At 46.8% G+C, this 15135-nt stretch overlaps 1 protein-coding gene across 2 annotated transcripts in view; it reads left to right on the forward strand.

The window, feature by feature from the left end:
* Nucleotides 1-15135, forward strand: part of LOC131267176 (uncharacterized) — a 116777-nt gene that overhangs the window by 97979 nt on the left and 3663 nt on the right. The gene's annotated exons all lie outside the window — the stretch shown is intronic.

The raw sequence follows: 15135 nt of genomic DNA on the forward strand, positions 1-15135 counted from the left end.
AACACACTTACAGCGCAATGGGGTTTAAAAGACTATACAAAAGGTAACTTTCTTTTTTCTTAACGTTAAAAAAATAAGCTCGAAAGATGACGTACTTTGCGCCATATGTCAAGAGCAAAAAACTTGGTTACTGCTTCTGCTTGACCACCTTTTCCAATATAATTCTTGTGCTACAGTAAAAATCCAAAACATAAACCTTCCAATTGCTTCCATTCACAAATTGCCTGTAACGGAAGGAGAGGGACGGAGTGGTTTTCCCCTCCGAGAGGGACCTTGTTTTTTGCAGCAATTTACTACGGTTACGGTCTGCCGAGAATTCTGGTCAAAATCGGTAAACTCATTCCGAACCACCAATTAGTTTAATTAAAGATAAAACAAAAATAAAATTCATTTTCACATTTTCCTCCCGCTCACCTGTGGGCCGCGGGGGTCTCTCCACCTTATGGGGCTGGGTCGGACGCCCGAGTCCCGCCGGTCATTCAAGCGCGCATGGGTCCGATAAAAATGATCTCCTGAGGGGAGGGGCGGTGAAAAAAAAATGAAGATGTTCCACGGGAAGGCGAGACGTGAAGTTTTTGAAGCACAGGAGAAGGTGCATGTTCATGCCATTCGGTACATTTCGGGTCCTCGGCCTGCGACCCCAGCCCTTTCCGCCCGACGTCAATAAAGTTCCGCCACGTAGTTGTTAATTAAAACAGCAGAATCGAAAGGTAAGCGTTCTGGAGTAGCATGAGACAGAGAGAGGGAGAGCAAAAGGAATAACTGAATGCCTAACCAACAACGCGGCGGCACTCGGCTTCCGGAACTACTCTTGGTGGCTAATTTCGGTTGGAATCGCCTCGAACTGCCTCTGTGGGAGGGTTTCTAGTGGGTTCGCTTCCGAGCCTTCCCGATAGTGGAAGACCTATCCAGCCGTGCGCCCAACGGTCTGCTGAACATCGCGTACTCTGCGAGCCACGAGTGGCTAAATTCGTGGTTCACTGGGTTCCGAAATCATGAATGATTGCGCTCTCCCTCCCTCCGTCCATAAGGATAAGAAGGTACGGTGCATTTGGTGCCCAACTGTGTGCTTGCGATAAAGAAAAGAGCCGATGGCTTTCCATCTGGATGATAATGGTCAGCAACGTGGAGCATTTTTCTTTTTTAATTTTCCTTCATTAGAGGGTTTTCCCGTACCCGTTGGAAGCGCTCTTTTTGAGTACGGAAGAGTTTTCTTCCCGCGTGAGGCAACTGAAAGGTTCTATAAATTTGTCCACTTCCGTGTAACGACGGTACTTGTCGTACAGATGTGATAGAAAACTCGGGAAAAAGGAGTTAAAATGCGAAAAGCAACTGAAGATAATAATATGAAGGAGAAAAACAGCACGAGGAGGAGTCGACGTTCTGGAAACCTGGTAGAGTTGTCTTCATTTATTTTCTTGTTCGTTAATAGCATAGGAATATGATAAAATTTTATTTCTCTAGGTAATAGAAAGTTGATGAAACTAGTTGCAATTTTAAAACAATACTCCAAACAGCTGGTTTAATGTAGTTGGAGCAGCTGCTTGCAAAGGAAAAAGATGCAAAAATATAGAATCAAACACACGAACGACAGAAGAATCGTCCCGTTTAGATTTTCTGTGTACCATGTGTTCCGTTTGTTTGCCCAGCTGACTTATTGAAGCGAAAAAAATACAGATCCATGGGTTTGATTGTTCTGCGGTTGTATTTTTAATTCAAAAGGAATAATAATTCGAAAGATGTACTGAACGTTGATTTCCGAAACCCCAAATGAAACAAATAAAATCTTTCCTATCATCATCAAAAGTGTGTCCATCACTGGATGGAAATTCATCCCGCTCGAAAAGTGCGGGAAAACAGGGAAAATCGTCCGGCAATCAGCAGTAGGCACATATGATATGGTAGCGAGAAAATGCGTCCGCAGCGGCGAGCTCAAGCGTTTCCACCAACACTCGAATGGAAATCATCGGGCGTGTACCAGTATCGATCGAGAAAATCAGGCGGGCTGTGGCAGCGTTTCGGATGGAAAATCCGGCCCACACCAGTGCAGGAGAGGTAGAGGACGATCCTTATGTAGCTCAGCTTGAGCCTTGCAGTACATAACCACGGCACGCACACACACACAAGTGTACAAGCCACACACAGCAGGCACACAGCGCGAGGGAAAACTCCCGAACAGATGATTACGTTAAGCGAGCCTTCGTGGCACCAGTGCCGCAACCCGGTGTCGGAAAATACCGGGTTTTTATGCTCCTAATGTGTGTGTGTATGTGAGAGGGATAGGGAAAAATGCGAATGACAGGGAGGGAAAATTGTGCTGGTCGGTCGATCGGGGTAGACTGCAGCACGTCATGTTGCTCTGGTAGAAAAGCGCGCCGAAACGCGCGCATTTTCGGAACGTCGGCTACTACTGGAGCCTGCCCGCTTTCCGCCGGCCACTGTTGGGGAGTGTGGGTTGAGGAGGGAGGGTTTGTGCGGGAAAAATAGACCCTGCCGTTGACCGTAGTGTTTATTTTTCTGCACCATCCATGACGGCATCGTTGACTTTTGAGAGGAAAAGCTATGGAAAACTCGCCTGGGAGGAACGACACAAGGGAGGGGGGACTGCGCACGCAGAGGATTGCGTACGTACCCGGCTGGATGCTGGAACGGGGACCAAGAGGCGGGAAACTCCGGGACTTCCGTCGTACGCTGTTGTGCAGGATACGGTCCGACAAACAAAAAAGGAACGCTTTGGGAAACTCTCGTGGAAGCGCTTCCCCGGGTGGCTTGACGTCAGCGAGAACATCATCCTCATCCTCCTTCAGAGCTTTCCCAGTTTTCCGCACCACAGGCGCATGCGCCACAAACCACGACGCCGCCAGGTCACGTCCGCCTTTTCGAAAAACCACCCTCGGGTTCGTATATACATTTATTCCACCCGAAGTCCTGGAGTGGGTTTCGTCCACCCTACACTCGCTCCTTTTGCCGCATAAACCTGCGTCCCGGCGTCCCCAGTACACTCCCCTCCCAACTTGCCTGGCATGTGACGTTTCGTGCGACCCGTCGATGATGATGGCAACGAACGATGATCGCTGCGCTGACGACAATGACGACGGTGTAATGCGCCTGGGCGATGGCCTCCGTCGGTTCCGTCTGGCCATGGCCTGGGGTAGGGATTTTGGCGGCTTTTCCAAGTCTCGCTACTAGCGCCACTACCACCCCGCATATTTTCCACCCCCTGCTGTGCTTCTCGAAACAGCTGGTGGTTTTCCAATGCGGCGTCGCCAACGTCGGACGGGTCCGGTGTAACCCGTACACGGAGACAGGGGAAAGGAAGGAGAGCGCGGGTTGTGGGGTTCGGGTGGCATTTTCATTTGTTTTCCCTGGCGCTCCCGGTTTGCTTTTTTTCTTCTTGTTCTTCCAGCCGACCAGCTGTACATGCGGGAAAATCCTAGCCGCCGCTTCATATGTTTCGCTCCAGAGGAAAGGATCTACAACAACATCGATGCGGATATTGGACCATGCATGAGTTCAAACCAGGAACCGGAAGGGCGGCCATCTTTATTTTTTGCAACACACACACTTTTTTTCCTTCCTGCGAACACTTCCGGCGGGAATTAACAAGACGGAGTTGGCGCGCGAACCCTGGGACAACGCCCATTTTTCCACTCTCTCATTCGTATCCTCTTGGCGTTTGCTCCATTTCGTAAGGGGTTTCGCCCGTGTGTAGGTGTGGGTATTTTAAAAAGCTCGTTGAAAACGGTTGCTTCCCGCTTTGAAATGCGGCAGACTGACTCGAGGATACGGGTGGCACTTGGTGGTAGTATTTGTCATCGTTGTGGGGTGGATGATTAATTTGGGTCAATTTAAATTTTCCTACAGCAGCACACCAACACTTGGACAGGTGGGGCCCATTCGTAGATGGCAGGTTGGTGTGGCCAACCCGGTTATTTACCAGGATTCGGATGTGAATTCTGCCTCCAAAAACACGGGCTGGCGCATCTCCCGCTCAGACGAAAGAAGGGTGTGATAGCGTACGTCTGTCTGCGTAGGATCTCACCGTCGATGGGACGACGCACCCCCAGCAGGATGCATTGCTCCAGTTCCAGACCATGGGGAGTATGAGGTTCGTCGTGCGACACAGGCGCGCCTTGGTATCCCCTGCTGCAACATGGCGCTCAGCACTTAGCAGGCGAAGGCTGGTCGTTTTTATTCGCCACTGCAACAACCAGCTGCTGCTCCCCCATACCTTGTCGACTAAACAAAAGCGCTCCCCTCGGGTGACGAACTGCGGCTAGACGAAAGCGATTAAACCTTTGATGCTTATGCCTGAATTTTCCAGCGTTTCCCAGGGTGGGACGCCCTGTAATCGTGTGACCCAAACGAGAGCCGGGAGTCTGAGATATGCCGTCGAGACGTTATAGGTTCATGTACGTGTGTGTGTATGGGGTAATTGAGCACAAGGACACGGTACGATGACCTATTCTGCGGCGTTACAGCTGTGTGTGCCGCCACATATCGATCCGGGCTCGCCAATGATGCAAACGTACAAACCACTTACTTAGCTGGCGAGTCTAATTCGCTGTACGACAGTGAGGTCTCCGTACAGTTCGTAGAGCTCGTCATTATATCAGCTCCTTCATTGTGCTTTCTCATATACGGGACCAAAAATCCTTCCGAGCATCTTCCTCTCGAACACGGCTAAGAAGGTTTCGTCAGATTTGGGCAGAGTCCATGTCTCGGAAGCGTATGTGAGTACTGGACCTATTTATGTCCGGTATAGTCCCAGCTTCGACTGTCTTGACAGGTATCGAGAGTGGAAGAGTTTCCTCAGACTGTAATATGACCGGTTGGCTGCCAGCACCCTAGCCCGAATTGAATCTTCCATGTTGTTGTCGGTGCTAACCTTTGACGCTAGGCTTTCGACAACCATTGGCAGCGGAGCTGATGGTCATCTTGGGTTTTTCCCTCGTTAATCTGTAGTATGAGGTTATTCGACGCTTGCTCGATCCTTTGGTATGCTTCTGCTACCAAAGGAGAGTCTGCTACTAATAATATAAATATCATCAGCGTATGCCAGGATCTGGATTGACTTATAGAAGATAGTCCCTGAATTTGGTCCATATCCGAGTCTCAGATGGCCCTCTCTAGCGCTAGGTTGAAGAGTATGCAGGCAAGCACATCCCCTTGGCGCAGTCCCTTGGCGCAGTCCCTTGGTGGTAGGAGAGAATTTTCTATTCAGCTTCACCTGACAAGTGCCGTTGGTCTTCCAAATGAGCTCATGGCATGATACAGTTTTACCCTGGCTATGCTATCATATGCGGCTTTAAAGTTAATGAAGAAATGGAAAGTGTTTTGTGAATACTCTTCCACCTTCTCCAGGACTTGCCGTATGGTGACGATCTTACTACTATCTCTTCAGCGTATGGGTCAAGTCGTTCTTGAAGAACGGGGTAGAATATTATGTAGGCCGTACAGGGGTATCTAGTTACTGCAGTCTAACGTATCTCCCTTTTTGTATATAGGGTAGATGATACCAAGATTCCAGTCACAACCACTTACCTACACAAAGGAGGTGGCAAAACTCTCCGGGCCTTTTTGGCAATATTTTGATATTGAAATCAGATGAGAAGCGAAATCGGGAGCACCTTTCGCTGCAACCCGGACCCGGGGACACATTAAACTTCCTGCCGTGAAAGTAGCCACCAGAAGGATTTGTACGCCTGCAAAGCGACAATCAAAGCGGAAAGTATTTACAACCAACGTCCCGTAAAATAAAAAAAACAACGGCTCGCTCGTAGTATTTATGGCACCACTATTTTATACGACGTTGAAAGGTAAAAGTCAGTTGCGATCCGATCCGCTGCCGATCGGCGATACGCCGCCATTTTGGTGTGGTAGAGTTTCTTCGCAACACACCAGTCGCCCGGCCAGCGTCGAATGTGCGTCTTAGAAACTCCCCATTCGTCCAGAGGTCAACAGCCTAGCCTTGCCAATCATGAAAGCGTCAAAAGAAGGCAAAGAAAATCTATACACGGCTTTTGAAGGTTTTGCCAGCAGAAGGGAAGCGACTCCACACGGTTTGGCCTAGGCTAGAAAAACCGTTCCCAACGTGCGCGCGCGCTCGGTGGTTGGTGTGGTGCAGAATGGGCGAATGGGAACAGAATCACGCGCCCAACGAAGGAAAAACAACACCAACAACCACAACAACAACAACCACCGCGCCGGGGAAGGGAAAACGAAAATTCGCAAGCTCTCTATTTCGTTTACGGACGTGAAATTCGCCAAGCAACGAACCCCCGTCCCGCTTCCTGAAGAAACGCGCAGCGGTCCGCCTCGACTTGTTTTTGGCTTTATTGGGGCCGGCAAATTTCGGCTTCCCACAATTTGGCCAAAATTCCAGCTGGCTGGCGCTGTTGTGTGTTTTTGGTTTTGCTCTGCTTTTTTCCCCCCGCCCCTCCTCCTGCGTTCCTCGTGACGGACCGGGTTTTTCGGTATGTATTTTTGTAGGCATCTTGTAGAGTGTAGCAGTTGTATCTGATTTTACGCTCCACGTCTTCACGGAACGCCGCCAAGTCCGCGGAACGAACATTACGCTTTGGCGGCTCCAGGAAGCCATTCCCTGCGTCTCTCTCTCTCTCTCTCCCTCGCTTGGAGCTGGAACGAATTTTTGCCAAAATCTGGCCACGGTGTAAAAAAGGCCCCTGCCCCCGTCCAAAGAAGCAGGTGTTGCGGAAGTAGAGATTTGCGAATTTTGCCGACCGGTTGTGGAGCGTTAAGCGAGGAACCCGCGGGATGCAATGTCATACCCGGGTGAATGGGGGACATCTCGAGGGGACGCGGTAGAGAATGGTTGGGACGAGGGATCAATTTGCTAAATAACTTCCTGTGGTGGGATTGTAAGAGGAGTTGTACCCACGCCGTTGGGAAGTGTGCACAAATCCCCTGCCCCCAAACTCTCATCCGGCAAAAAGAAAGGGAGGAAAAAGTAGAATAAGAATCGCACGAGAAAAGAAAACATACTACACACACCCTTGGACCGGAAAGAAAAATCTCTCCCACAGTCCATCACATTTTGACCGATCCGTTGTCTCGGAGCCTCACGCTCATCGGTGCATAACCAGGGTGGAAGATCGACGCGATCTTCCTATAGCCGCTTGGCGAGGAAAGTATTTAAATTTTAAAAACCACCCCGCCCCAACAACCGCCCAGTTTTTGACCTCATTCACTCGTTCGCATTTCTTTTGTCCCAAGGAGTGCTGTTTTTTTTTCTTTTTCTCTACGCTCAAGTTCGCACGCACCTGTGTGAAGGCCTGAAGGCGCCAAAAACGGAGGGAGAAAGAACCAAAAAAAAAACGCGAGGAGTACATCCGGACGAACAACAAACGCACCTTTTCGGGTGCGTACTCACGGGTGCGTAGCCCGATCGCCAAAAGCGCGTAAAAGTGAGATCAAAACAAAACCATCAAAATACCTGCCATCCCTCCGGGTTGATCCTCATCCTCAGCATCATCGCGAACGATCATGATCATCGTGATCATCGTCTCTTTCGCTTGTGGGTTTTCATTTTTCGTGGTCCCTTTTCGTTTCCTTTTCAACGCATCAACACACGCACACGCTTTTTCTCGTGTTGCGTAAGGAGAAAGAAAGAACATCTCCCAAAAACAAACCTCCCGCGCGGTCCCTCCTTCCAGCATTAGGTAACGTCCCACCGAGAAAAGACTATGTATAACACCACCCTGGAGCTTTGCCGTTGTGCGTACACCAAGTGCGTAACTTCCTGCGCGCGGAATTCGTCGGTGTTGGATTTGCGTAAATTGTAAATACGGATGGCTTTGGGGCGGGGATTTTTCGGGTTTTCGCCATTTCTCGCGTTCGTGCGTCTTTCTAAACATCTCCCGCGAAGAGGAGGGAGTGGATGTGGGGGCCCAGTGGGGGGAGAGATCTACGCAACATAGCAAAGTCATCAAGTTCACGATCGCCATTCCGGCTCTTTTCATGGGCTACGCAACGATCATCATCGTGGCGGCTACAGCTGGAGTGTGTAAAAGGTCTTGTTTAAAAAACCACGCGCGCCTCCAAGACACACCTATACAGAGATGCCTGTGTGGCCCCGCGTGTAAAAGGTGCGTAAACGCACCAAACCCGGCGCGCGGGTTCATTCACAACACGGCAGGGTTTGGCGCATTTTTTCGGTACGCATGATGGGGAGGGATGTTTTTATCCACTATTTCTCCCTTGTTCTATTTACAATCTAACGATTGTTTGCTTTGCGGCGAAAGGGGCATCGTATCTGATTTTGGCGTTGTGTGGGGGTTCTGCCACTAAACATCAAGTTCAATGTTGTTTTGGGTTTCTTTCTGCGAGCAGTTTGTGTCACGTGATGGTGTTTTCTTTTTCAAGCTGATGGCGCCAATTTTTACGAGTACGGCGGAGGCATAAAACCGCGTGTATAAATTTGTTTTGTTTGTGTTTTGAATACAGAGCATCTATGGAGCTTCAAATTATGACGTAGTGTCCAGTTAAATAAGAAAATTGAACTAAAATCTTCTTCCTTGATATATTATCTCAACACAAAGCCAATGGCTTATAATCTTGAACTATCAAAAATGGTTATTTAGAATTGTCGGTTTCGGAGTTTCGATTAATTTCTCGTCTTCTAGGATGAGCAACAAGCATAACTTTGTTATAATTTTATCTTCTTGTTAACATGCTATTGCTAACCATCTCCAGAAACGAGGTAATCAAATTCTTCGAAGACTCTGTTTAGCATGGGAAAGAGTAATAAGCGTTAGTTGGCTCCAATAAATGTATATTGCGGAATAATTGATGACTTTCTAGACCTTTATGTTCTTTAAATAAATATTGATGATTGATTCAATGTTATTTGTACTACAGAAAATGTTGTAAAGTGTATGTGTATTTATATATGAGACTGCAAAAGCAAAATGATCATGATTCAGGTTCGAACGTGAAACTAAAAAATCAATGCTTCCAGCTGATGAGTTTCAGCAATATTTTTTAAATAATAAGTAAACAAAAACGACAACTGTTAGGAACATTTTTCGTTCCTAATTCACATTTGAACCGAAATAATTAATAAATAGACATTTGCATATGTAATGGAAAATGTCAGAATAACAGATTACCAGGCTATTTTTCATGGAACACCGGGCACAGTGGAACATGGAACGCAGGATCGCAAAAAAGTCTTTGGTAAATAAATCCACTACTATTAACAGCTGCTGAAGAGAAAAAATCAATTCCCGCCAAGAAGCTGTTAGGACCGAGTGTGAACTATGCTTTGGATAAGCCGGAGATCAGATACGATTCGCCCGTTTCGGTGCGGTGTTTGGTTCTGTCTACCTTTCAGCTGTATGTTCGGACCAACAGGCACACATACACACACACACACACTGTATTTCTCCCTCTCTTTCACTCGTTTCCCTCTTCTTTATTTGCTCCACTAAGTGTCTGTCCCTTTCGCCGGCGTTAAACGTTAAACTGCGTGAGCTGATTAAATATGCCTTTTGCCACGGCTGTTCGGTGAAGGACAAGAGGTTTTTCACCTGAGCGCGCGAGCCCATCCATCCACCTGGGCCGAAGACCGTCTGGGTTGTTGCTTGTGGTGGTGGTGGTGGAGTAAGCCCGCGCGAGCTCACCCGTTCCTTGGCGGGGTGTGTATTCTGCGTATAAATCTGAATCTACGATCGCGATCTTAACGTCAAACCCGGCCAGAATGATGGTTCCAAGGGACGGGAAGGAAGAAAAGTGCACGATTATGGTACCCGAACGAACCTCCGGAACTGGGAAGGCTGGGGGTTGAGCTGGTGGTGCTAATGATCGCGATCGTTTCCCAGTCATCAACTCAATCCCGGCTGCCCCTACGGACCGTGGATGCAAGCAGATAACCCGCGTGATTACTATTCAGTTACATTATTTATTAAAGTAGCATCTGATGAGAAAGTGTTTCAAGTAAGGGGTAGCACCTCCGGCTTTTTATTGTTTTGCTGTGCTCTCCACGACGCCGTCTTTTGCGTGTGGGTTCTGTTTGCTTTCCTTTTTTCCCCCTTCTGCTGGGCGTTTCTTGCGCCACCGAGTCTTAGTGGGTGAGAATTGGATTTTCCTGGTTTTAGATCTGCTGGATATACCCGGGTCTCTTCCATGCCCACTCTTTCCGCTGCTTTTGGGAGGGATGCATAACGATTTCCCTTTCTATGGCCAAGCGTGGCCAAAGAGCTCTTGTTAGAAGGTTTCCCGATGGCGCCCGCGCCATAAATATGTATATGAATTAAGTGGAGTAAAAACGGCGCGGAACCGACCCAGAACAAAGCCCTATACCAGCACCAGGACATCCCCACCACCACCCCCACCGGCGAGAGTGACTTTTTATTTTAAGGGGTGATATCTTTCCGACGGTGTTTTCAAGCTCGTTCCGTTTAGAATCTCATGAATTTCATTTACATCATTATTGATATTTTATGCGCGTCGAACGTTGATAAAACGACATATGAACCGGGGCGCAGTGGTCGGAAAAGTGTATCGCAGATGTGTTTCGGTTGTGTGTTTTGGTGTGCATGGGAAAATCAAGCAGTAAAAATATCATCGAAGGGTGTAACAGAGTAGTGTTTGACTGTTCGGAGCTAACAACGGCGATGGTGTTGTTGCGACCAGTTGGTTTTCTTCGGAAAAAAGGAAAAAAGGGGTTCCGCTTTAAAAACAGCAGTTGCTAATAAAGTAATAGCTTTGAAATTCGATCAGAAAATTGTGGGATGAGGAAAGTTTTGATTTCGTTAGTGTACAAAAAAAGATCACGTTACATCACTCCATGTCAAATAATGGTTTTAGGACTAACCATCTCAGTTATATTATTTTTCCGTTTGCTCATTCATTCGATTGGTGTTCATTTTTCCATGTTTCATGATTAAAAACTCAGCTTTAACTATTTACATTGGTCACCGGTGGGTTATGTTTTTTTTTAAATCAAAGTCCCGGCAATTATGTGGCGTTTTTACTGCGCGCATCGGAGCAATGCATTTGCGAAGCGAAAAAATACAAACATCACTTATTCAACCGCAAGCCGGCCGCTTCGTCCTGGCTAATGATACAGGTGTCGACACCTTTCATCGACAAACGTGTCGTTAGTGCCATTAGGTGCGCTAACGCTGTGGAGTGTGTTTTTGTACTGTCTACACACAACGAAACAACAACAAAAAATTAATAAAAGAAACCCTTTCGAAACCAGGCGAGCTCGAAAGTGGATGGTGGGAAAACGCTTAACGTACCGTTTAAAGTAAAAAAAGAAAAAAAACGGCAACCAACTCTGGATAGTCGGGCTGTTGTGCGGATCGTCATTCATTATTCATCCGTAAGTAGCACGCGCGACACCGTACCCCTGTGAGGGTACGAGTTTTTGTTCACCGTGAAATTTATCCTTCAGCTCATGTTTTTATGGACGCGAACATATTAAGGTTAAATAATATATGACGGGTGCGCGAGCAACAAAAACAAAACTCCCGCAAATGAATGAAACCGAATCCATTCACACTTGGTGCAAAATTAGCATTAAATCAGGTTTTTAGCCGCTCTTTTCGCGGTGCCCACCGTGCGAGGGGCTGATCTTGGAGAACATGTGTCCAATGCAACCGCGCTCAGCTGCTCTCGAAGCTTCTCGCAATCGAGACTACTCAGTCGTCTACCTTTGTCCACTCATTAATCGCGCCAACGGAACGAACGACTTCACCTGGACACAGGTGACGAAAGTGAAGATGCACGCCGTGCAATCCTGTCGCATGATGTCAACTGCAACTGCCATTTGAATGCTCATTTTATAGCATAGTTGTTTTGTTCAAACATGCTCACCAATGAGCCGATCGAGGCTACAAAATCACAGTTAATGGATTTTTTTTTCATTAGTCAGCGACGTTTTTTAAGTTGTTGACTATTTTTATTTGTCTAAATGTAGAACTTTTTTGTTGCAAGAAGCAATGAAATTGTCATCCACCAGCGTTGTTTTCAAAGGGATATCATATAAAAACTATCTATTATCTAAAGTATCTTTAACGTAAGAAATTTAAATGTTGAACCTTTTTGGATAAACCACTTGATTTGTACAAAGCTCAACAATCCAGCGCGCCCAACAATTCAAAGCGATGCCTATCTGTATCCAATTTTCATCAGAGCTGACAGCTCTTGCAGAAAACATTAGAATAGAATTTATTTCAAACAAAAAGATGTTAAAAATTGATTGCTGTAGTAAGAATATGTGTATGGTTCAATTATTTGCTAACGACTATTCGTTTTATTTATTTTAATGGGTCAAGAATGCCCAGTTAGTCGTCCATCAGCGATTGCTGGTGGTAATGCAATTATCGGCCCTAGCTGCTGACCTTCACTTGCAATTAAAATCAGATTTGGGATTTAAATGATTCTCCCTTATCGTGATGTGCACTCCACGGACGAATCTCTCCGCAAGCAAGCCCCGGCGTGCAGCGAATGCTCGAAATGACCGAATGACGAACGGTCATGGCCTTATAATGACCGCCAGCCGCTCGCCGAACACTCCCCACACCGGTACCGGTCGTTCCGAATGGCAAGGTTTCGCATCTCGATGACGATGTCTTTAGCGTGCAAGCATAAACCGACAACCGAGGGGCAGAAAGAAAAGTCGGCGCATAAACCGCACATGGTGCTGCTGCTGCTGCCACCAATGGAGACGCCCGTTGCATATAGCGTGCAAGTGCAGTGCCGTGCCGCCGCCGCCGTTGTTGGGTGTTTATGTGTGTGTGTTTGTTTATGTGTGCGAGACTGCGCGACACGATTAGTCGTAACAGATATTCTAAATATAAACATTTTATTATATCGCCTGTCTGCGATCTGTGCACCCGAGCATTCGCAGCGCGACTGCAACCCACGGTTGCACCAATGCTGCGCAGCATAGGTTTTTCGAGCATGGATAGGACAGGGGAGTGGTCGTGAAGCATGCGAATAGAAGACCGGCATGCTTGAGAGCGTTGCTTCAGGATTTGTACTGTTTCATTCGTTGGCGCGCAATTTTATGCACTGGGAGATGATTGTTAAGTCATCATGAATTTGTCAATTGACGTTGGCAAATTGAAATGTGTAAAAATTGGTGTTTGAGAAGAATTTCTTACTCCTGTAAAATGTTTCAAACTTGTTTACAATTTACGTTTGAAAAGCCACAAACAACATACATAGAATATTTATACATTATCTAATTTATCAACACAACTTTGCTCAGGCTGTAGATTCCTGCGATCTTTGATCATGTGATATTTGATGTCTGATGCGTGCTGAACTTTAAATAGATGCAAAGTTAGCAAAAGAAATGAATCTTATCGTACGAATCATTAAGAATTTAAGAGTACACACATTGTGAGCTCTACAGTATCTCCCTGATGAATATAATATTGAACAGCAATTTAAAAAATATTGATTATTCTGGCCGTAACTGTGTTTTTTTTAACTTTCCGACTGATATTTTACCCGACATTCTACAAGTGAAAACGGGATTCCCGGCCTGTTCCCGCAGCAGCCATTCCTGTAACTCTGAATTGATGGTGAGCTAAGTCGAAAGATCTACGACCAGGGGAGAGAGGGAGATGAAAGTGGATGCCGACCTCGACTTGTGGGAGCATATGAGGGTTCCGTATTTATGTAGCTGCAAACGCAAACGCAGCCATAACCGCCCGATCTCCCCTCTCCGCCGGTCGAGCCGTCTGTCTATCTCTGTATGTTTCTGTCTGCTGAGATCAGTCCGGCGGATCGGTGCGTTCCGTGGCCAACTTCCAACCACGGGTAGTGCACGCATTCCCCGGTGGCGGAGGTAAGAAAAAGAGATGAAGGCGAAGCTATTTGCATATCGACTGCAAAGTGCACCGGCGGAGTGCAGTGCGCGCAAAGGCAAACGCAGCAAGGGTGTTGTGTTTGTGTGTGCTTCCATCGCCCCGAAGCCTATCCGGCGGCAAAACGGGAGGGGGGGGTTAGGCGCGGACCGTAAAAACCACCATGCGATGCACCATCGACGACGACGACGTCGACTGCCTTTCGTCGTTTTGCGTTGGGTCTGGTCATGTTTCTCCGTCCCAGTGCATTTTGTGGCCGGGGATTACGATACGATTGCGTTTCTGGTGTGTCGCTGCAAGTGGTGTGCGGATTGCAGCCGGCCTCGCTTGTCGGCTTTCGGCACTAGGATCCGCACGGACTTGGGATGCATGCGAATGTGTCTGATCGTTAACGACGATGACGATCGACGGACGACGACGGGTAAGGGAAATCAAGCGGTGAAGAGGAAGTTCTCGGCATGTGTGCTGTGGCCTCGCATCTGCAGGTTCGCAAATTGTATTTATTTTAAATCGTCTCCCTTCTGTACCAAATCCACAAGCATTTGCGTGTCGGTGTTTCTGTTCTCGTATATGTTTTGTGCCGGTGAAGAAAGCATATGCACTTACGTTAAAAAGGCCAACATATTCTTCGTATAATTATTTTGAAAATTTCGTCATCTTTGAGCAATAATTCGATGGAACTGCAGACAATCGTCTCCTATAGCCACGACACACAAGATCTCGGGCTATCAGGTGCATCGGATCAAGCTTATTTTCAATCGACATCATAACAAACTTACGAACTTTGTATAAAATAACTTTATTAACCCGCTTGGACCTTGCACCTCTTGCTTCGACATTTTTAAAGCATATTTCAAGATAGCTTCGACAAGATCTTTTTTTTGTCTTTCCAATCCAGGTAACTTGCTATCAGATCCGATCGAAATCACTAAAATGAACACAATTTTGTGATTTGAAATTGATCTTATAAAGTTACTCTAAGGGGGAATAAAGCCATCGAACGGTGTTGCTCCTTCGGAAGGCTTTCAGTATGAAAAAGAGAAAAAGTTTTAACGCAGATTGTGAATGCAGCACATCAGCCTTTAAACGAAAAAATACATGGCAAAAAGGGAATAATGGTTCTAATATACATAATAATACTAATCTGCAGTATTTGAACCTAGGGGAAACGCATTTTGGGGATTTTTCCAAGGATGGAGCTATACATGTACCGAACTTGAAAAATCGACTTTAATGAAGAATTTCGTCTTAAAGGAGGATGGAGCATAGGTACTTGTTTGGAGCTGTT

This window comes from Anopheles coustani, chromosome 2 (genome assembly GCF_943734705.1).
Source record: "Anopheles coustani chromosome 2, idAnoCousDA_361_x.2, whole genome shotgun sequence".
Taxonomy (NCBI): Eukaryota; Metazoa; Arthropoda; class Insecta; order Diptera; family Culicidae; genus Anopheles; species Anopheles coustani.